We start from the raw sequence: 21,826 nt of genomic DNA, 5'->3' as shown, positions 1-21,826 counted from the left end.
AAGCTTGAAGTGTTAAAAAAAACAGACAAACATGAGGATTCCTGTGGTGTGTGTTGAAACTCAAGGATGAGAGTGAAAGGAAGAAGAGGCCGCTGAATGAAGCCAGAACGTGTCCTGAGAGACAAACAGGTGGAGAGAGGAGGAGAGTGATACGAAGGCTAAAGCACAACGGTGTTCCAGCGCTCCATCAGTTCAGACTGATTCAACCAGCAACGTTCAGAACACTTAGAGACACACCCTGGAACATGAGTCCAACCACATCTAGCCTGCTCTCTACTGTAACTGCAGCTCTGTTCAACATCACATCTGGATCACAGCAACAAACTGGACCAACCACGTAAAGTGTCATGCAGGTTTTTCAGTCCCTCCAGGTCTTCACGCTGTTGCAACAATTCACACAAATTGAACCAATCTCCGTGCGATTTTGTCCAATCACCGCAATTTTTCGGCAATTTTGTCCCATCTCCTGTGAGTTCAAACCAATCATAGCAGTCAAACGTAATGCACGTACGTCACCAAATTCACTTCCTTGTTTGTGGTTTGAAGATGCAGACATGTCCCATTCTAATGTCTCTCATTTACCAACAAAGATTACTGCTGAAGACAGTGAAAAACAATCTGATGTTCTTCACCAACGCGGAGCTAAACTGTGCAAGATTTTGGTGGAACACAAACGAAAATCATCGACTTTTCTGCCACCAAACCTAGCAGGAGAACGTTTGAAATGAGCAGACCACAGACCAGACAGATCACCGTGATGGAAGCTGTTGATCCAGATCTGCTGGAGCTCTGAAAGAATGAAGGGAAGTCAGATTAGCATGTGTGTATGAACACGCATGTGCCAGGGTGTGAAATTAACCTTAAAAGCCACTGACAGATATGTCCAAATATGACTCATTCAATAGTAAATGATCATTTAGTGCCTTAAATCTACCAACCACTTCATGTTAAACCAGAATCTGGCTGCTGCTGGTTTCCCACCGTGGTGTGCTGGCTGGCGTAAATGGGTTAAAGAATTAGTTTAGCAATAAATTTTATCAATTAAAATGTTGAAACGTGTTCTAAAAGCTGAAAAAAATGCAGCGTTTTAGCAATTGTCACTGTCTCCTGCAATTTCATCGCAACAAACACACTTAAAACATTGCAATTTTTTAGAAAAGCTGAAGGAAATTCAGGTATTTTAGGTCCACAACGTCTGGAAAAAAACCCACGAAACCCTGTTTTTTGTGTGTTGGCACCATTAAAGGTTACCTCTCTTAGTCAAACTACACGTCTGAGTGCCTTTGTCTTTTCTGTAAGCCGACCCTTACAGCTGGATGGTATCCAGTGTCTGCTCACACCGACAGAAAAACCCGGTTTTACTGTACTGCAGGTTGATGTTTCAACATGAAAGAGGCTCAGGTTTGAGGAAATCTGTTTGTCTGACAAGCTATGAAATCAGTCAAAAAGAATGAAGTCTACCCTGGAATGCAAAGTTGAAAAGATGTCAGAAAACAGACTTTAAGTGTTTAATAGCTCGCGTTTGTCTGAAAGGACGACACATATCTGCAGTGTCAGTGTCATCATTAGCCTGTAAGAAACTGACCCGATTCCCAGCTTTGTTGTCACTTCTCTAGAAAAGCAGCATCTCAACACCTTCACTACCTCTGTCTATGAAGTGTCCACTGAAACTCTTAAAAAAAGCAGTGCAAATTTCATGAATTAAAACCAGATTCTGTCAAAAGAAGACCCCATTTCCAAAACAGAACTTATTAAAACTGCACCAACACAAGCGTCTATTGGAATAAAAATGAATTTCCTGCTCATAAAACACACATTTTACTTTGAAAGTCGTTCTCTTTATCAGTGTCTCATTTTTTTTTGCTGCTCTCCTGGGATTTAAAAAGCAGCTACTGTTTTGGACAGCAGCATTTCTGCATTTCCTCCATCTGTGAGCATGTCGAGCCAGTTGGGGATTGTGTGTGCTTCTCATAGAGACGTGTCCTTCATCGCCCTGACGTGTTGCTGATATTACTCCACCATCTGGACCACTATCTCTCTGAACCCAGATAAACCGCTAGAAACGTCTTCATCTTGGCTGCCGGACGGATTCTGATGTGAGCAACGAAATATCTCCGTTCTGTCTCTGGTTTTTACGTCTTCATCGACCCCGAGCAACGACACGGGACTCAACACGTTGGAGAAAATACTGAATTAAGAGTTAGTAGGGAAGCAGAATCATGACGAATCCCCTACATAACATTAGGCATGGATCGTCCATCATGCACCGTTTTTTAGTTCAGACCTGGATAGAGATATTTGCTGCGACTGTATGCTTTCTCTGGTGCATTTTTTAAATTTCTTTATGTTCAAAGGATCACAATATACACTTAAACTAGCTTTTCACATGTATTCAGCATGTAGAGCACAACTTAAATCTCTTTTCTCCTCTTTATGATATAGTTTCAAACAAGTCATAAAAACTACTTTACAAAGCTAATGAGGGGATGTACATTGACAAAAGTGCTTAAAAACACGGTGCTTGCAGTGAAAATTAGTTTCTCAGGTGCATTTTATTTCCTGCTGTCATTTCCTTCAGTTTCATTCTTTGCCATAATTCATATTTTTCCGGGGTCCAACAGAATTTCATTGTATTTTCATGTACATTCATAATAAAGGCATCTTAATTTACTCACAAAGCGATGGAGGGACTTTTTTTAATCAATAATAGCTTTGTCATTGCTGCTGAATTCATTTCTTTATTTGTCTCAAAGATTCTTCTTTTCATTTGAGCTCAACTTAAGTCCAATTTAAAATCAAACACTTCTATTTCCACCAACGCTGGTTCTTAACGTCCATCTTTACTGCTTGTATTGAAGACAGCGCTGACGCATTCAGCTGTGGCCCTCTTTGGAAACCACTCTGGATCGTTACCATCTTTAAAGCCACCTCACCCAACTGAGCATCAGTGTCTTCAAACAACCAACCCCCATCCCTCCCTACCGTTCTAAACCCCACCCAAAACCCCCAGGAGGCTCAGCACAGATGAATAGTCTTTTGTGTATCTAGAATACCTGACGTCTTCCATCCCCCTCCAAAAAAACAAAGGAGAAGTCATTTGATCCTCGATCAATGCTTGACCATCAGCTATTTTGCTGACTCCACCCCAAACCTTCTAACCACACATAAAAATAGATCAATCCTCTGCACCATATCTACCAGAACGTCCTCCAACTCAAAGCAAACCTCCACCTTTTCTACGCATCGTCTCTTCATTATCCACTTCAACGCTGTCACAAACCGTCCACACAAACATCCCAGCCCCCATCACTGAACTTCTCTGACCCCGACCCTTGCCACCTGCTAACCCACAACCTACGCCATTGGGGGAAACCATGGCAACAGGTTAGGAATGGACGGGCAAAGAAGATGGATGGGTGGGTGGACGGACAACAAAACAACGTGATCCACATTGGCTTTGGCTTTTTCAGCTTTGGATATCGTCAAATGGGGTGGTCCACCGCAAAATACCAACCCAAGAAATGACCAAACTAAAATGAAATAAAACCAATACGGACCCAACACTAGTAGCATATAACATCCCCTCATATTGACTAGTACTAACCTGATTGAATAGTCTTTTTTGTTTCCTGTACACAAACGTTTACAAGGATGCCAAAAATCACAAGTGAGTGTGAGTCTTTGTCCTCAGAAACAGATCTGCTCTGAGACTCTCATATCTGACTCATTGTTGATATGCAAAGATAGAAACACTTTGCCAATGGAGCCTGAAAATGTCTGAAGCTGGACATGAAAACTGGAGCTGTTGAGGTTCCCTCAGCTGTGAAGGCATTAAATCTACGCTCAGCTCCAGCCTCCAGCAGAACAAAGACCCCGAGAGAAAGAGGAGAAGGAAGAAAAGAAGCCAAGAGAATAAAAAGAGGGTTGTCCTCAAGGAGGAGGTGGAGGAGAGGAGCAGGAGGAGAGAAAGCCTTTGCTCTGGGAGGAGGTCAGAGGGCAGGGGTCAGAGCTCCTCAGATCAGATGGAGGGCCCCTGGGGGTCCGTGGGCATCAGGGCGTTCTTCTACACTTTCATAGCCAAAAACATGAGCCAAAATGACGAGAAGAATACACAATCCTGCCAGGATGTATCCTTCCAGTGGCTCCATCAGAGCAGCTCACATCTTTACATTTTGTTACTACGTGATGGTGGGAGAAGATATCTGACTGAACAGCATCTGAATGACCTCCACCCCCACACTCACATTTTGAGTATCGCTGTTCAAACTGTCAACGCTTCCTCCTTGAGATGTGGTCGGGTGATGCTTCGTACGCCATTGTTCAGTCCATTCAGAAGGTCTAGGGTTGAAGTCTGAAGGTTCTACAGAGATGCTTTGTGGATGAACATTCACAGCAGAACTTTCAGGAATCAGGGCTAAAAATTCAAAGCTTTCATTCTACAGGGCAATACTTAAATGATTAGACTTTTATACCGTCTACTTTCTGTGTACAGCCGAGTGCAATCTACAAAAGTCTTCAGCAGGAGCTGTACAAACAACTTTGGGTTGGACCAGGTCAGAAAACACCTTTAATGCTGAGTTAAATGGATTAAATTAGTCCAACTAAAGCAATGTACTTAAAGACATTTAGACAGAAGGTCAGTGAATGACACGATCAAATGACTGAATGAGAACAGCTAGTGAATGATTTCATCCTACAAAATATACCCACTTTTTAATGGCTTTTGCATATAAAACTCATTTTAAACATGGAACAGTGTTTTACACAAATACACTCATGGGATTTTTAGGTATTTCATATATGTGAAAACATGCTTTTTAGACATTTAGAATTCACGCGAATTTGCTTTTCGGACATTGAAAAGCAAGATTTGATAGCAGCAGTTTAACAAAAGTCCACTGTCCTTTAAAAAGGTCAGCTCTTTATTAACTGAATAATATTTAAACTAAAACATAATGCGTTTGGGGTTTTCTCATGACTTGTTTTGCAAAAGAACTGCGAAAATGTCAGCTCACATTTTACCGCTTAATCTCATAATTTATTTTCAGAAATGTCCTAAAAACAATCCTCATATTTCAAGCTGGATATTAAAATACCTGTGCTTTATTTTGGAAAACCTGGATGTCTGACACTGCTCTTAGACGTTTAGTTAGCGCTAATTCCTAACAATGAAAGGATGACGTTAGCTCAGCTCTGCAGGCCATGAATGGACCTCTGTTTCATGCTTAGTCGACTTTATTGATCGTGTTACCCTCTATGAATGCACAGTAACACACACAGCACATGTTACTGGGTTTCCTCTTAACATTTATTCATCTACTTGGAGTTGTGTAGCTTAAAGAGCACAACATTAACATAAAAGTTTCTGACAAAGCACGTGTGTGAGAAAGTCAATGTTTCTTTTAATGTGATTAAATGTGAGTGGGACAGAAAGATTACGAGCTCAAACGTCGATGAAAACTGTCCCCAGCAGTGTGGCGGCGCAAAACACACACACTCATACAACAACACACACTGGAACATGGCGGCACTCACAGCTACACAGACGAATGTCATCCAAAGTCAGGGTGTGTGTGTGTGTGTGTGTGCGTGTATCTTAGCGGTATCGTACTGCTTCCTGTGGGAATTCCTATGTCACTAAAAGGCGTGTTTGATGGATCTGACTGGCATCTTTTCCAGCAGCTCAGATGGAAGATGCTAACTACTGTTTTTACCGGCTAAATCAGGTAAATATGGACTGATGCTGATGAGGCATATGTGGAAAAAGTCTTAACCCTCGTGTCGTCCTGCAGGTTTAAAGTTTGAAAGTGTGGAAAAAAAATAAATTTTCACAGTGAAATTTTCAACATTTTTAGGAAATCTTTGAACATTTTTTTGGTCGATAAAAAGAAATGTTAAAAATGTTTCTTAAGAACATTCACATAATCAACCAAAATCCAGTGGATTTCGCTGGATTTTGGTTGATTTTTATGTGAATGTTCTTAAGAAAATATCAGAAGTTTTACCGATATATATATGTAATCACTTTAGATTTTTTTAGATTTTTTTTGGAAAATTTTTACTCATTTTTTGTGAGTGTGCAAGAATTTTCTTGCCAAATTTGGGGGATTTTTTAAATAAAACTTTTTAGGGAAAGTTTTAAGAAATTATTGGAATTTTCTTCCTGAAGGTTTTTGCAAATTACCAGAAATTTGTGGATTTTTTTTAGCTGAATTTTTAGATTTTTTTCAAAGAAGGAAACAATATTTTTTGGTGCCTGTAAATGAAGACAACAGGAGGGTTAAGGAGTAGTTGAAATACAACAGGGAAGCACTTCCACCGTGTGATTTTTCAGTAAAAAACGTTTCAGGAATCTGCTGCATCAAATCAAACACATGGAAAGAGGGGAACCCAGTTCTGTGTTTGACTTCAGCTAACAGGCTGCATATTCAGTCAAACAGACGTTAAGACGATGCAGCTGTGAAGTCTGACTGTCCGACTCAGAGACAAACACTCCCAGTAACAAGGAAACAAAGTGCATGTGAACGGTTCCAGCTGACTGCTCCACAAGCGCTCATCGATACATGGCAAAGCCTTCCATCCACAGATTCACTGCGTGGAGGATTAGAAGCCTTCTGCAGGGTCTCCAGCGGCCTCAGCTACAAACACGGTGATGAACCACAGCACCTCCAGACCAGGCTAAACACATCAGCACAGCAGACTCGATGAACAAACTGAAAGAGCGCTGCATGGCCTGAAGGCTCCTCCAGACAGGCCCTGCTACGTCTGAAGATGGCCACTTTTCCTGACAACCTCAGCTTAAAGATGACATGTTTACCGTCCAAACATGGCATATTCAGCAGGAAAACATTTGTACAAACACCTCCTAACACAAACCTCCTCACTCAGGCCACATTAGGAGGTGGTCAGTGACGCATGTGACTGCTGGAGTTATTTAAAGCATGGAGGACCGTAGTGAAGGTTAGCTGTGTCAACGCTACAGGATGCATGGACCGCAAGAAACTTCCTATTTCCACTGCTGATCTGCTGCTGCCAAACGGCTCTGATGGTGTTTGGACGTCTGTCGTCAAGATACGACATCAAATGACCCCCATGGTCCTGTTCTCCAGCTCAGATCCACATGTTTCAGGACTAAGCAGCAGTCACAGCTCCACAGAACAGAAATAACACAACAGATGTTCACATTAAAGGAATAGTTTAACATTTTGGGAACTACACTTCTTTGCTTCAGTGCCAGAGTCAGATAAAATCCAGTTTCATTTCTGTGAAGTAAACATGTCACCAACCAGCAGCCCTAGGGTTCACTTATTAGCCTATTTCTTGCTTTTTTCTACACAAAAAATAAGACACAAAGACAACAATTTGCTTTTACGTATGGGTTTATGCCCAACTAAATCTTAGCACACTTTTTTGTTTTTGTACAGACAATACAAACATACATGGGCTTGTTTCAGACTACATTCTTAAAAGTAATTCAAAGGATCAGTTCCCACTATTTAATTAACTGCATGGCTGCAAGATAAAACATCCAGTTTACGATTTTAGGTTTATCTGATTTACATAAGGCTTGTTGCAACTTGAAAACAGTATTTTAAAGGGGTGGGTCGACATAATAATGTTGGTAATTGCATCAACTTGATTTTGCATGCAAATTAAATTAGAGTTTTTACATTTAAGTTGAGGCAACTTAATAAAATTAGCCTAACAATGTAGTTTTCTCCCTCTATTTTTACATGTCTGGACAGCTTGTCCAAGTAATTAGGACAGGTGACTAAAAATACGTGCGAATGGAAGGTAACTCAGTGGTGTCTGTTGGTTGAACATAATTTCATATGAAGCAGTCGTAACTCAAAAAGTCTGACACAAACCGTTGAGTTAACCGTTTGTTGACCTTGTTTCCAGTTTCTATGATAAGCTAAGCTAACCGGCTGCAGTCTTACATCTGCAGTAAAATCAATCATCTCACCTAACTCATCCTTTAAAAGATAATTGCACAAGTGGAATTTTTTACTGCTCTAAATATCTGTAACTACTATTCAGTGAAGCACATTAAGCATATTTATACAGCCTGTGATGTAGCCATTACCCACTACCATTACGAGAAGCCTACCTACAACACAGTTTGCTCTCAAATGTCCCCAGTAGGAAGGAAACGCTGGCTCCCGGCGCAGAAGTGCACAGGGTTAATATTTTATAAGAGGTACCTCGCCAGCATAAAATCACAGATGAATATTTTATTGCTAATGGTTGAGGAGCGAGTGGATGGAGGCGACCAAACACCATCACCCAACACGTGTACGAACTTTGCTACCAGCCAGAAACCATCATCTACCCATCATCAGACTCATCTACCCATCATCAGACTCATCTACCCATCATCAGACTCATCTACCCATCATCACTCATCTCACCATCATCTACCCATCATTTGACTCATCTACCCATCATCAGACCCTTCATCTACCCATCATCTACCCATCATCAGACCCTTCATCTACCCATCATCTACCCATCATCAGACTCATCTACCCATCATCTACCCATCATCAGACTCATCTACCCATCATCTACCCATCATCAGACTCATCTACCCATCCAACAAACACTGCAACCATCGCTGTAGTCTCTGAACTGTTAGACACAACATCGAGAAGTTGAGGTGAGGTAAAGACAAAACTGTGAGTGAAAAACCCTCTAGAACAGGATGCACAGGTGGGTTATTCCCACTGTTTTCAGCAGGCGATCTGGCTGCAGCACCTCCTAAATGCCACGTATGTTTCAGGAAATGCTGCTCAAGCAAAACCTTCAAATGTGCTGAAACGCTGCGCTGCTAGACGGTGCCAACTCTGCCCAACCATGTCTTGTGTTTCTGTTGTCTCCTCCTATCATCCATCTTCCCAGCCTTCCCTACACCTCTCAGTTTCTTTCCTCCTGAAGTTTTCCCCTCGCAGCAGGATGGAGTGACCGTTCCAGTGGAAGTAACAGTAGCCGTGTGAGAGCTTTAAATAGACGGCACAGACGGGAGGAGGAAGGAAGGAGCAAGACGAGTAAGAGGAGGTGGTGGGAATAGGAATGGGGGTGAGGGAGAAGTGGGAAACGTGATGGAGGAGCAGGAGTTGGAGGAGGGATTCAGTGCCAGCTAGCAGAGCGCATCAGTCAGCGGAGGAGAGCTGCCAGCCGTAAATATGTGTAAATTCACGAGTGTGAAGAAGAGCTGCGAAGGAGAGGAGGCAGCGTGTTTTTAAAGGGCAAATCCACACTGAATTACTGAGGGCAGCAAACGGTGCATCGCTCTCAGTGATGTCTGACAGCTGATGTCACACCCGCTAGATGTCACAGTAAAAAATAACTCCACCTTAGAGATGCACCAGAGGTTTGTGGCTGTTTATTTAATCTAAAAAAAAAAAGGAAGAAAAAGTGAGCGTGCAACCCTCATGGGTGGAACAGCTCCTTATGATTTGCGTCGTCTTTATTTTAAAAAGCACTGCACTTCTCTGCATCATTTTAACCCTCCTGTTGTCTTCATTTACGGGCATCAAAATATATAGTCTAATTGTCTGAAAAAAATTAAAAAAAAATCAGCAAAAATATCCTTAAATTTCTGAAAATTTGCAAAACCTTCAGGGAGAAAATTCCAATAATTCCTTAAAATTTTAATTTTAAAAAATCCCCCAAATTTGGCAGGAAAGTTCTTGTAAATATTCTCAAAAAAATGAGTAAAAAGCTTCCAAAAAATCCTAAAAATATCTAAAGTGATTCCATATATATCAGTAAAACTTCTAATATCTTCCTTAAGAACATTCACAAAAAATCAACCAAAATCAAACTTTGCTGGATTTTGGTTGATTTTTTGTGAATGTTCTTAAGAAACATTTTTAACATTTACTTTTTTCCCACCAAAAAATGTTCAAAGATGACACAAAAATATTGAAAATGTGCACATCACAAGTTTCACTGTGAAAATATATATTTTTTCCACGTTTTCAAACTTTGAAACGATGCCCTCTGCAAAGCCACTCCCTGTTGGTGTTCTGTGCGATAGAAAGTCCATGGTTTTACCTGTGACTCCGGATGTAACTTAGTATTGTTGCCATAATCCAGCATATTTACGTTTATACTGTCTAAATAGATCAGGGGTGTCCAACATGAGGCCCGTGGTCCAAAAGTGGTCCTCCAGAGGGTCCAATCCGGCCCTCAAAGTGTAAAAATTACAGAGAAGACGTTAACTGCAGATTGTAAATTAGTAAAACTATAAATTTAAAATCATTTCTAGACCATGACACGTTGTTTGGATCAGAAAGTAAAATACTGGATTGTTCTTTTGTCATTTTGTGTCTCATTTTTGTGACATTTTGTCTTGGTTTTTGTTTTTTTTACTTTTGTCTCATGTTTTTGTCATTTTGTGTTTCTTTATCTCGCTTGTGTTGTTACTTTTTTGTCATTTTGTTTCTCGCTTTTGTCGTTTCTGGTGTTGTTTCATTTGTGATTTTTTTGTCTAATTTTTGCTCTTTTGTCAACATTTTTGTCGCTTTGTAACTTTTTTGTCTGATATTTTGTCTCTTGTTTTGCTTTTATTTTTGTTTATCTCGCTTGTTGTCATTTTTCACGTCATTTTTGAAAGATTTTATCTTATTTTTGCTGTTTTTTGTCTGATTTTTGTCATTTTGATCATAAAGTGAAATATTATATCATTCACTTCCAGGTGACTAAATGTTGTGTTCCTTTGCAGACACTCTGATCTGGAAGTTGTAATGTGGAAATGATAAACTGAGGATGAATGCTGATGAAACTGAACTTATTTTTCTTCACAAATTTTGGGATGTTCTTAATGTTTTGTAAAAAGTTAATTCCTTAAATGTGAACGTTTTCAGAATGTATATTTTTGCAGTAAAAAAAAAGGAAAAATGTGGAGTTGTGGTTATTTACAGGTTATTATGCTGTGGTTTGAATGTGGAACCTGAACTAAGTTGAGTCTGATTCTCCTGAAATAGACGCCTGTTAATGTGCACTGTCTCTATCAAATAAAGAAATAAATTCAATAAATTAACAAGTTCCTACTTTGATGACTGGGTACTATTAAAGAAGAAAATTACAGAGAATATTATGGTGAAAGTAAAAAAATTAAAAAAAATAGGAATGAGAATCATGAAAATTCCTGTTTGTTTTTAGAATTTAGCATTTTAGAAATTTGACACTGTAAACATTAATTTTGGCTGTGCAACCTGCAGAATAGAATAGAATAGAATAGAATAGCATAGGGAGCAGTCTGCGCCTCTGTGCTCATTTAAAAATACGTCCAGGCTGCTGCTGCTCCACAGAAAACACGTCTGAGGGCGACACGTCTGAGAGGGAGGCCTCAGTTCTGGAATTCATTTGGGCTACCAGAGAGGAGGAGGGGGTGCAGCGGTAGGCGCCGGGTCAGAGTTCGGCCTCTGTTCTCCACTCTGACCCCGCCTGCTGCTGCTGCGCGCCTCCATTTTGCGCAGCGAGCGTCTCCATTTTGAGAACCGACGTGGCACACCCTCGGCCCGCTACACTCGCACCACGCCGCCTTCAGGCTCACCTGGTGGCGGAGGCTCTGGCTGCACGTGTCCGCAGGTGGAGAGGCCCGCACGGTGTGCGTGAGGTGCGGCTCGAGCCTCTGCGGCCGCGCGTCATGTGGCGTGGAGACGGGATTTTACGCACGGCTCTCATGATCTGTTTAGTTTAGGTAGCTGTCCTTAATAAGACTTTAATTGTCACAAACATGACAAATGTCATTTTAAATTATATATATTTTTAATATTTGGCAATTTTATTTAATTAAAGCAGAAAATTGGGGCTACGTGTGTCCATTTGGCCCCATTTTCTGCTTTCATGAAACAAAACTGCCAATTATCTTTTTAAAAATGTGTGCTATTTAACTAAATGAGAAAATATGGGCTACATGTGTCCTATATATTCATAGCTGAACCGTAGTATTGCTTTAGGACTCTACTTCTGTCTGTGAACGAGGCGAAACTAAATTAAACATCATTTAAATTCATAATGAAATGAAATCCAACATTCCATTATTGATGGCCTTTATGAAAGGCAAACGGTGTAGAAATGCGGAGCAGACCAGCAGGTATCCGCCACGCACAGGTGAGCTGAGCTGAGCGGCTGAAACGTGAATTAAAACCACTGAAAACCCACGTAGCCGCCACGTAACCACCCAGCTCCACGTCACCATCCAGCCGGGAGGCCTGAGCTGATATCTGACCAGGAGTTCACCTAAAGCAGCTCACATCATGATCATTTGTGGACACGGCTCCTATAAACGAAGCTCTGGTGGTGCGTTCTCCACCAGCAGCTCTTCCCTCAGCCGCGCTGCGCCTCCTCCCGCCTCCTCCCCTCCCGCTCCACTCGCCATTTTGTGTTCCTACATAGCCATTTCATGCTATGGACGCTGTGCTAGGCGGGGGGCGGCGGGCAGGCAGGGAAATGAACCTACATGGGTCTCATTTATGAAAGGAAACTGGTGGAAACTTGAATGTTAGATCCGCGTAGTGTCGCCTCACGAGTGGGAGCTTCATGTCGCTGGAGCTGATTTTTGACAGAAAAAAAAGGTTTAAATCATAGAATTACACCAAGAATGTGGGCTTGGCTCTAATATGAATCTTCTTTGTAAAATTAGTGAGCTTTAAACACATTTCTAAATCAGAATCAGCTTTTATGGAACAAAATACAAAGAATGTGTCTGTTGGTGTCACACTGTAGGAATATGGACAGAATAATGGTATAAATAAAGAAACTACAGAAAGAAAAACAGAAGTAAGATAAGATCAGCTTTATTCATCCTGGAGGACATTATTTTGCCAGAGTCCAATAAACAAAGGTTAGTGGAATAAACACAATTACACAGAGGTTACTAGTAAAATGAAAATAAAAATAATAAAGTACAAAATGCAAAGTTTCTAAAAGTGTTTGTGTGAGGTGTCCAGAAAAAATAAGAATTAAAATAAATAGTATAGAATGTAAACTGTATACTAATGCTAAAAACAAGAAATATTAACATGAAATGAACTGAAGTGAATATTCTATATAATAATAGAAGCTAAAAAGGCATATATAAACAGTAGTGCAAAAAGCAGAGGATGCTGTTCTTTGTGCTCAAAGTACTGAACATATCCACTGGGATACTGCACATTTCTGCAGAAAGATTGAAAAAAAATTAACTTTTCCATGTGCAAAATAACTGAACTCTTTCCACTCCAGTGCTAAGCGTCTGTTTATTTCAGTTCATTTTCTGTTAATATTTCTTGGTTTTAGTATTAATACACAGTTTATGTCGTACTTCTAGTATCTTATTTTACAGACATTTCACACAAACTTGGTTAATCCTGTTTTACTACTAGCCTCTGTGTGGTTGTGTTTATTCCACTGAACTTTGTTTACTGTTAAAATAATTGAATAAAGTAGATTTTAGGTGTGGAGGAATGGGTGATTTCTGTCAGTTTTGTTGGGAAATTTTACTGCAGAACAAACATGATATGAGGTGAAATGAGCAGGAAGAGGGAGTTTAAGACAAACAGTTAATGAACTGAAGGTGATAAAACGAAGAAGAATGTCGAACAGAAACCGAGGAAGTTAATTAAACCGGTTGTTTCCTGTCTTCATGATCCATTTTCACTCCAATCTGTACCAGAATAAACCGGTTTCACCCAAATATCGCCTGTATAACGACCAGAATCTGTACCCGCATTAACACAGACGTGAATCCAACCATGTCCTCCCCTCCAACACACAGCCATCTCCCCTCCTCCTCCTCCTCCCCCCCCCCCCCCCCGTCCCCCATTTCCTCCTCCTTACACACGTTACATACGTACATGTGAGAGCCAGTAGGCGGCCATCTTGACCAGGCAACGCCCATTTACTACAATGAATGTGGAAGAAGTCACGTGACGGCGCAGGATTCAGCAGGAGAGAGCAGATACGGCACATGATGGGAGGAGGAGGAGGAGGAGGGGGAGGAGGCATGTGCACCATCACATGACCGCTGGATCATACATGGAGGTGGAAGCAGAACAAAGCAGAGACGCTCCAAAGTCTGTTTTACGCAGAATTAATGCTTAATAAAAGCACCGGGGCGCGCGCTGCTCGTCTTTTCCAATCACCTGCACACCTTGTTCCGAGCGCGCGCGCAGCTTCGGCCGGAGAGGAGGAAAGCGCACGAGCACGAGCTGCGCGTTCCCCCATTCATAAAGTGCGTAAAAACTACTACAGAGAGGGGAGGGGCTGGACGTGCCGCACAGCGAGGAGGAGGAGGAGGAGGGGGAGGAGGGGGAGGAGGGTCATACTATAGAATGTGTGCCATGACGGAGCGACGACATGGGGGGTTTTCTGGGTGTTGCAGTAAAAAAAAAAAAAAAAAGGCAACGAGGAGCGAAAAAGCACGAGATTTCTTCATAGAATGAAAAGGAAAATGTCGGGTTTTTGCAGCCGACAAGCGGCGGATTTCTCCCGGAAACCTCTCCGCACCGGGCAGGGGGAGGTTGTGGAGCAAAAAAAAAAAACAACAAAAAAAGAACCGATAAAATAAGGTCCTTTCTGAACATTTAAGGTTGAAGTGTTGAATGAAACCCGCAGCCTGAAGGTCTAAAAGGAGCGTTTGTTTCTAATCTGCAGCCCGATGAAGCTGTGAAACTCCACCGGTGTCGGATAATATAATAGGTTCTATTTAATTTGGAGGCTAATTATGATCATTTATAGCTTAGAAATGAATCCAAACACAATAAATTGTAACAGAAACAGAGCAGAAAGCCCAATGAGAACACATTAACTGACTGCTGAGGTGTACAGATGTGTTTTCTATTTTAATAACTTCAGAAAGTCACTAAAATGACCAGAATCTGTCAGGAATAAATTATCTGAAGACAGATAAATAACATTTAAAACTGTTTGTCCTCGAAGTAAACTTTAATTAAAGCAAAGAGGTGAAGCTGAAGGAATCACAGAATCATTTAGATGGATGTTAACTTCTACATTAAACCACGAAATTTAGATTGTTTCCTAAGGAAGCAGCTCTATTTTTAACAGTCAGCCTAAGAAAAATAGATAAACTGTATTTTTAGAAATAATCTACTGAAAATTACATGTCCTTTTTTCTTTTAAAACGGAGTTTGTTAGAAGGCTGGAATAGGTTAAAATATGCTCATTCAACAGCAAGAAAGGAAAAGAGAAGTTTTCCTTTGGAGAAAAAAAAGTGATTTTTTTAAAAACAGAAAGAAAAAACAATCTTCATAGAAAGAAAATGTAGCTTTAGATTTAAAATGTGCAAGTTGATTTTGTTTAATCCCACACATTAGCTGCTAAATTTAGCTGTAAATGTAACAGTTTAACTATTAAAAACAAGTTTGGTTTGTACATTTTAAGGGACAAATTTTTCCCAAACGAAGGAGTTTAGAGAGCTGCCACCCGCTGACATGAAATAACACAATTTTCTAGTGGTATTAAAGATTTATTTGCCTTTTCAGATTGTGTAATTTCACCTGCTTAGGTACGGATAGGTTTGCAAGAACAACTGTTAACGAAAGCAAAAGCCGATCAGTGTTCAGTGACACCGTTAAAGATATTCTGATTTATTTTACTAAAGCATCACAGCCAGATGCAAACACTGGAATCATGCTTTTTTAAATTATATCAGAGTAAATGGCTGCTTTAGATGGATTTCTATGATTTAATTATTTGTTCTTCCCTCATATTGTTTCCAATAAAAGGCTGGAAATGAATCTGTGGAATTCAAACCTTCATTCAAACCTTCTGAAGTTGAAAAAAAAAAAGCAGGAAACTAAAGGAAAGGTGAGGAATGTATTTTTAACACGCAGCTTTCTGATGGGGTCACATGTGAAACGGTTAAAACTGAGAGGATTTATTTTTTAAACTACATGAATAAAAGTGACATTTGATTTTGACGTATTTTTCACAACATTTCTCTGTTCAACTCGTAAGGTGAAGCACAGGTTGAGTCCTTACTGGTCTGAAGTTCACTTTTCTGACTTAAAACACTCAGGAAAACTGAATTTGAATCAAATCCAAAAAGAATTTTAAATGATACTAATTTTTGTGACACTATAAGGCCAGATTGTGCAAAGAGAAAACTGAATAAATGCTGGTAAATAACAACCTTTATTAATCAGTTTGTAAGTCAGAGCTTCTTTTTTAACTCTTCCACTAAGATTTCCTGCAGAATTGTGCAGTATTTCTGCAAATTAAGACACCAAAGAGTCAGCGCACACCCATCTTTGTTCACAGACCGCACAATCTGTTCATGTCAAAGCATTCAAAAAACAAAACAAAGATTATTTTAAAGACTTTTTACTTCCTGAACTGAGATAATGCAGAGTTGGACGGAGGGCCCGGCCTCCAGGTCCTCACAAACAAAATGGGGGAGAAGGAGGAAGACGGAGGGAAGGAGGGAGTTCCTGCTTTGTCTAAATGAGAGCCAGTGTGTGTGTGAGTGTGTGTGTATTAGTGTGTATTAGTGTGTGTGTGTGTGTGTGTGGAGTGACGTCAGCCTCTGCTTTGTTTTGAATCGGTGAGGAACAGGGTGGGACCAACAGCAGCCTATGGAAAGGCAGCAAGGAAAGGGGCCCGTCTCTTCACCCCACACACACACACACTCACACTATTACACACTCACTCACACACTACTACATGCACACACACACACACACTCTCTCCAGCCACTTTGGATTTTGCAGCTTTGAACAGCAGAGGGCCGTCTGAGTCGCTCCATCCTCTGCTGTTCAGACTTCAGCAAAGCGAGCTGCTGCAGTGAAAACCTTCAATCTTCAGGGTTCAAATTTATCCTCAAACATTTATAAATTTCTGCTAACGCTCTATTCTACCTAACCCATTATTCATACCGCCAGCAAATGTTCACTTCAAGTTACTTTTATTCAACCAGCAAGTTTGTTTGTTTTTGACTGGAAATGACACAAAAAGAAAATAAGATGCTGTACAAGAGGGGAAAAAAGAATTTATCAGCTTTTATTTACATTTAAAAGTAACTTTAAGTTCAAATCATTTTTCATTTATCAGTTCTAGTTCAGTAGTTCTGCTTCACTTTGTTCTGCAAGCTTATTTTATTTAAGTATCGTGCTGCAGAATTTTCTGACAGGAAAAACTTTACTCATTTGTGTTATTTGTGCTTTTTTCCTCCTTAAGGAAATGTCTGTTCTTCCCTGTTGGTTTTAAACTTTGAAACAGTTTTTATCTTCCGTGTCGTTTTTATTAATAAAAATATCTGCAAAAATAAAAATCCGACATGTTTTAAAACCCACAAATAATTCGCTTTGGATTAAAAAAAAAAAAAGCAGATTTTTTCCCTCATAAAAGCACACAAAGCAGCGTCTTTAACTTCAGTGGAACAAACGACGTGTCCTAATTCACTGAAACTTCACGAGGCTTAAAGTTTCCATCGTACTCGTGCAAACTGCAAACTGAACCACAACCGCCTCCTGAAACAGCCGTGATGCTACAGAGTGATCCTCAAACATCCAGGTGGTAAACTGAGACCTGGAGGGGGGAAAAAAACACACTAAAGCAAAAACTAAAGTTGAAATTACACTTAAAGTGAAATAAAGCGTTTTTTCGTTGCAGTGAATTTCATACAAAGTTGATTTGGCTTTAAAACGTCACATAACTGCTGTATTTTATTTAATTAAAGCTGAAAACAATGGTTGAAATCTGCAGAAAACATCAAAATATAAAGTCTTACCGTTAGCTGTGACACACAGACACACTGCTGGTTTTATTAATGTGATCCGCTTCAAAAACATGAACTTAGAGAGTATACTAAGTTCTGTTTTAACTGACCTTGAACTGAGTGAACATGCAGAAAAAAATCTATTAAACTAATTTTAAAAAACTGAAAACGGATTAACACGGCTAACGCAGCCTTCTTCCTAATTAACTTAACAGTTAATTTTAGAAGAAAATTAAAAAGTAACTTCCCCCTTTGTGTGTTTTTCACCCTCATTAGAGCGTTAATTTCAAGGAGGTGAAAATCAGTCAAATCTGACACGAGCGGAGAAATGAAGGAAGTCTAAATGACACACAAACGGGTAAATATTTAATCATCAATGACACGAAAAGTTGTGACAGGAAAAGCTATTTTGAGCAGAGAGAGGAGAGGAGGGGAGAGGAGGGGAGAGGAGAGGAGAGGAGAGGAGAGGAGAGGAGAGGAGAGGAGAGGAGAGGAGAGGAGAGGAGAGGAGAGGAGAGGAGGGGAGGGGAGGGGAGAGGGTGGATTTCTGCTTTCTTCTTCAAAAATTGGGCCATTATATCAAAGATCTGTGTCTGAGATACAACACTGCAAAAATTCTAAATATTACCAAGATTTTTTTGTCTTTTTTTTAGTCAAAATGTTTCATCCCACTCGATTTAAGATAAATTCACTGAACAAAGACATTTCAGCAGATTTAGGGACTAGTTTTAACGCTTCCTAAATATCTGAAGTCAAACAATCTTGAAATTATCTTGTTTCGAGTTGAATTTTACAAGAAAAGTCAAAATAAGTTCAACACATCTCAAATCAGGAGGTTTCATCAAAGTAAAAATCTATTTTGAGTGAAAAACTGCTATTTTTTAGCATGTCTGGCTAATTTTAAGCTTGAAAATCCTGATAAAACAGAGTGTAAAATAAGCTTCCTCAGCTCATTTTAAGCTCCCAATATTCTAAATATCACATCTTATTTCAAGAAATCTTACCAAGCCATTTTTCACTTGTTCTATTGGCAGATTTTTTTCACTTATTTCAAGAAAAAAGCTCCTTGAAATCAGTTTATTTTTCTTGTTTGGAGAGGAGAGTTTTTTCCCAGTGCAAGCCTCCCTCTTAGAAACCTCCGAACACAGACGACCGAGCCGCTAAATGTGCTGTCATGTCGCAAATCGGGGACTTTGGTTTCTCAGAGGCCTAAAAATACATGTGCTGGCTGTCAGTCATGCTGTCAGAGGAGGAGGGTTCTCTCTGAAATCATGGATTCTGCTGTTAGAACCAGTCATTTCATTCTGGAATAAGCGAGGCCATCAGACTGTCTCCCACCCAGCATCACCTCCCTCCACACCACGTGAGCGGTGCAGTGGATGTGATATGGCACACCCCCGACGTGCACACACCCCCGACGTGCACACACCCACTCCAGAAGAGGAGGAGGAAGAGTCTTCATCGCTGGGGGAGGGGACTCCTTCTTCTTCTTCTTCTTCTTCCTCTGCAGCTCATGTATGTCTGCGCTAAGTGTGTGCATGCGTGCGCGTGCATGCATGGGTGCGCGTGCATGCATGCGCGCGGCTGCAGCACATGCCTGTGTGTCAGACATGTGACCAGCGGACACAGCCTCCATTTTAACTCTGAGAATCTGAGTGGGGGAGGAGAAGGAAAGGAGAATAATGGGAGGAAAGTTGGTAGAAAGCAAACAGAATGCAGTGAACCTTCAGGAGCTGCTTCTGCTGCTTTAACCCTCCTGTTGTCCTCATGCACGGGCACCACAAAATATTGTTTCCTTGTCTGAAAAAAATACTAAAATTCAGCAAAAAAATTCCCCAAATTTCTGAAAATTTGCAAAACCTTCAGAAAATTCCAATAATTCCTTGAAAGTTTGCCTTGAAAGTAAATCTCCCAAATTTGGAAAGAAAATTCTTGCAAACATTTTAAATATTTTCAAAAAATGAGAACAATCGTCCAAAAAATCCTAAAAATATCTAGCGATTACATATATATCAATAAAACTTTTTAGGTTTTCTTTAAAAACATTCACCAAAAAAATTTCACCAAAATCCAGTGAAATTCGCTGGATTTTGGTGGATTTTTTTGGTGAATGTTCTTAAATAAAAAATTTTTTCCCATCAAAAAATGTTCAAAAATTTCCCAATATATGTTGAAAATGTGAACATCAGAAGTTTTACTGTTAAAATAGAGGATTTCCCCCCACATTTTCAAACTTTAAATCGGGTCAGTTTGACCCACAGGACGGCATGAGGATTAATGAACATCAAGACTTCAGAAGATAAAGCTTTGACGGTGTTCATCAGTCCTAAGAGATCTGAACACCCCTTAACATCTCTACACTGGCTTCAAGTCAGTCACAGAAGAGATTTAAAACCCTACTGACGGTTTCCAAACCCCAGAATCCATCTGTGATCTGTTCAGAGAATACAAACCCAGCAGGACTCTTAGATCCAGGATTCAGGTCAGCTGGTCCAGACCAGAGTCCGGACTGAACATAGAGAAGCAGCATTTAGCTGTTCTGGAACAAACTGGAGATTAAACTTTCACCAAATGTAGACACTTTTAAATCCAGGTTAAAAACATTTCTTTTCTCATGCCCCTATGTGTGAAATCTGCATGCTTAAACTACCTGCACCTCACTGTAATACTCTTAATGTTTTATGTGAAGCACTTTGAATTGTCCTGGACATGAAGGGTTCTATACAAATAAACTGGCATGTTTGGTGCATTTCAACCTGAAGTTCCTGAACTCTCCAAGAGCCAGTGTCTACGTAGAAATATTCCCAGGGTTGAAAGTTCCTCTGACGCTTTGGGATCTGAGCATCGACGGCACGGCAAAATCCCTGGGATTAAATAAGACGCAACTAGGGCTGCAACTAATGACGCGTCGACTAATCGTCTGAGCACGATACGTCATCAAAAGCGGAAGTGAGCGCACAATGCAACAGAAATCACCGTCCGACCGGAGCGGGGAACACGGACGGACATCGGCGCTGCATCATGTATACACGATACAGCGCAGACATCCGCGATCTATCATAAACGCGGATGTCAGCGTTTACTATACAGCTGTATCTAAACGCGGCCATCCGTGCTGCATCTTGCATACATAATATATGCACGATGCAACATCGATGTCCGTCCGTGTTCCGCGCTCCGGTCGGACGCTGATTTCTGTTGCATTGCGCGCTCACTTCCGCTTTTGATGACGTGTCGTGCTCAGACGATTACTTGACGCGTCATTAGTTGCAGCCCGAGACACAACGTTGACGCATCCAAAGCACAATAATCTCAGACACCCTCTGAACGTTGTCCTCTGTAGAAGTGAACAACGAAGTTTCTCCATCCCAGTCCATTAGATGTAGAAGCTCTAATTATCACCAGCTGTAAAGCAAAACATCCAGTTAGTGACATCCAGCACTGAAAATGTTCCTGAACCTTCAGAAAGTTCTTCCTCTTCTAGCAGGAATATCTCGGTGGAACTTTAGAACATTCTGCAGATAAAAGTTCCCCAAGATTTCTGTGGTGAAAACACACCTATATGTGACCCTAGCACAACAACAACTACTGCCAACACAGCAGTGACTTAGAATGATGAGCCAATGTAAGCACAGTCCAAGAAAAGTCAGTAAACATCAACGAAATCTAAGAGTCTACAACCATGATCCACTGGTTACACCAAACCTGTCCTCTGTCAAATGATGCATCAGTTCTCTTTAATATCTTACAAACATATGGTAGACTATGACCACTTTAGAGGAGAAGCTGGTGATTTACACCATCAGGACTACAAAGACAGCAGCTTATCGTCTCTGACCATTCAGACCTCGTACAAACATGTTCCAAACTAACTCGGCCAAAAGATCAACTTAATTTGAGGCATATTGCACAGAAAGTCAGCCAAATCTGAAGCCACACCTCTCCATCCACAGAAACCCAAAGCTTCTCAGCAAACAGCGTCCAAAAACCAGCTCTGACTCTGACTTTTTAGTACGAACAGGGCAGCAAACCGTCTCAGTGATCACTTATTTAAAATGTTCACGAGGATGGCCATTAGGCATGTGTACTTTTGTTGTT

At 40.6% G+C, this 21,826-nt stretch overlaps 1 protein-coding gene across 1 annotated transcript in view; it reads right to left on the bottom strand.

Annotated features, from left to right (window-relative positions):
- The window catches only part of igf2bp1 (insulin-like growth factor 2 mRNA binding protein 1), a 64,702-nt gene that overhangs the window by 21,383 nt on the left and 21,493 nt on the right, over positions 1–21,826 (bottom strand). The window lies entirely within an intron of this gene.

The sequence above is a fragment of the Acanthochromis polyacanthus genome, chromosome 2, assembly GCF_021347895.1.
Source record: "Acanthochromis polyacanthus isolate Apoly-LR-REF ecotype Palm Island chromosome 2, KAUST_Apoly_ChrSc, whole genome shotgun sequence".
Taxonomy (NCBI): Eukaryota; Metazoa; Chordata; class Actinopteri; family Pomacentridae; genus Acanthochromis; species Acanthochromis polyacanthus.
This window is presented reverse-complemented; position numbering and strand designations above follow the sequence as displayed.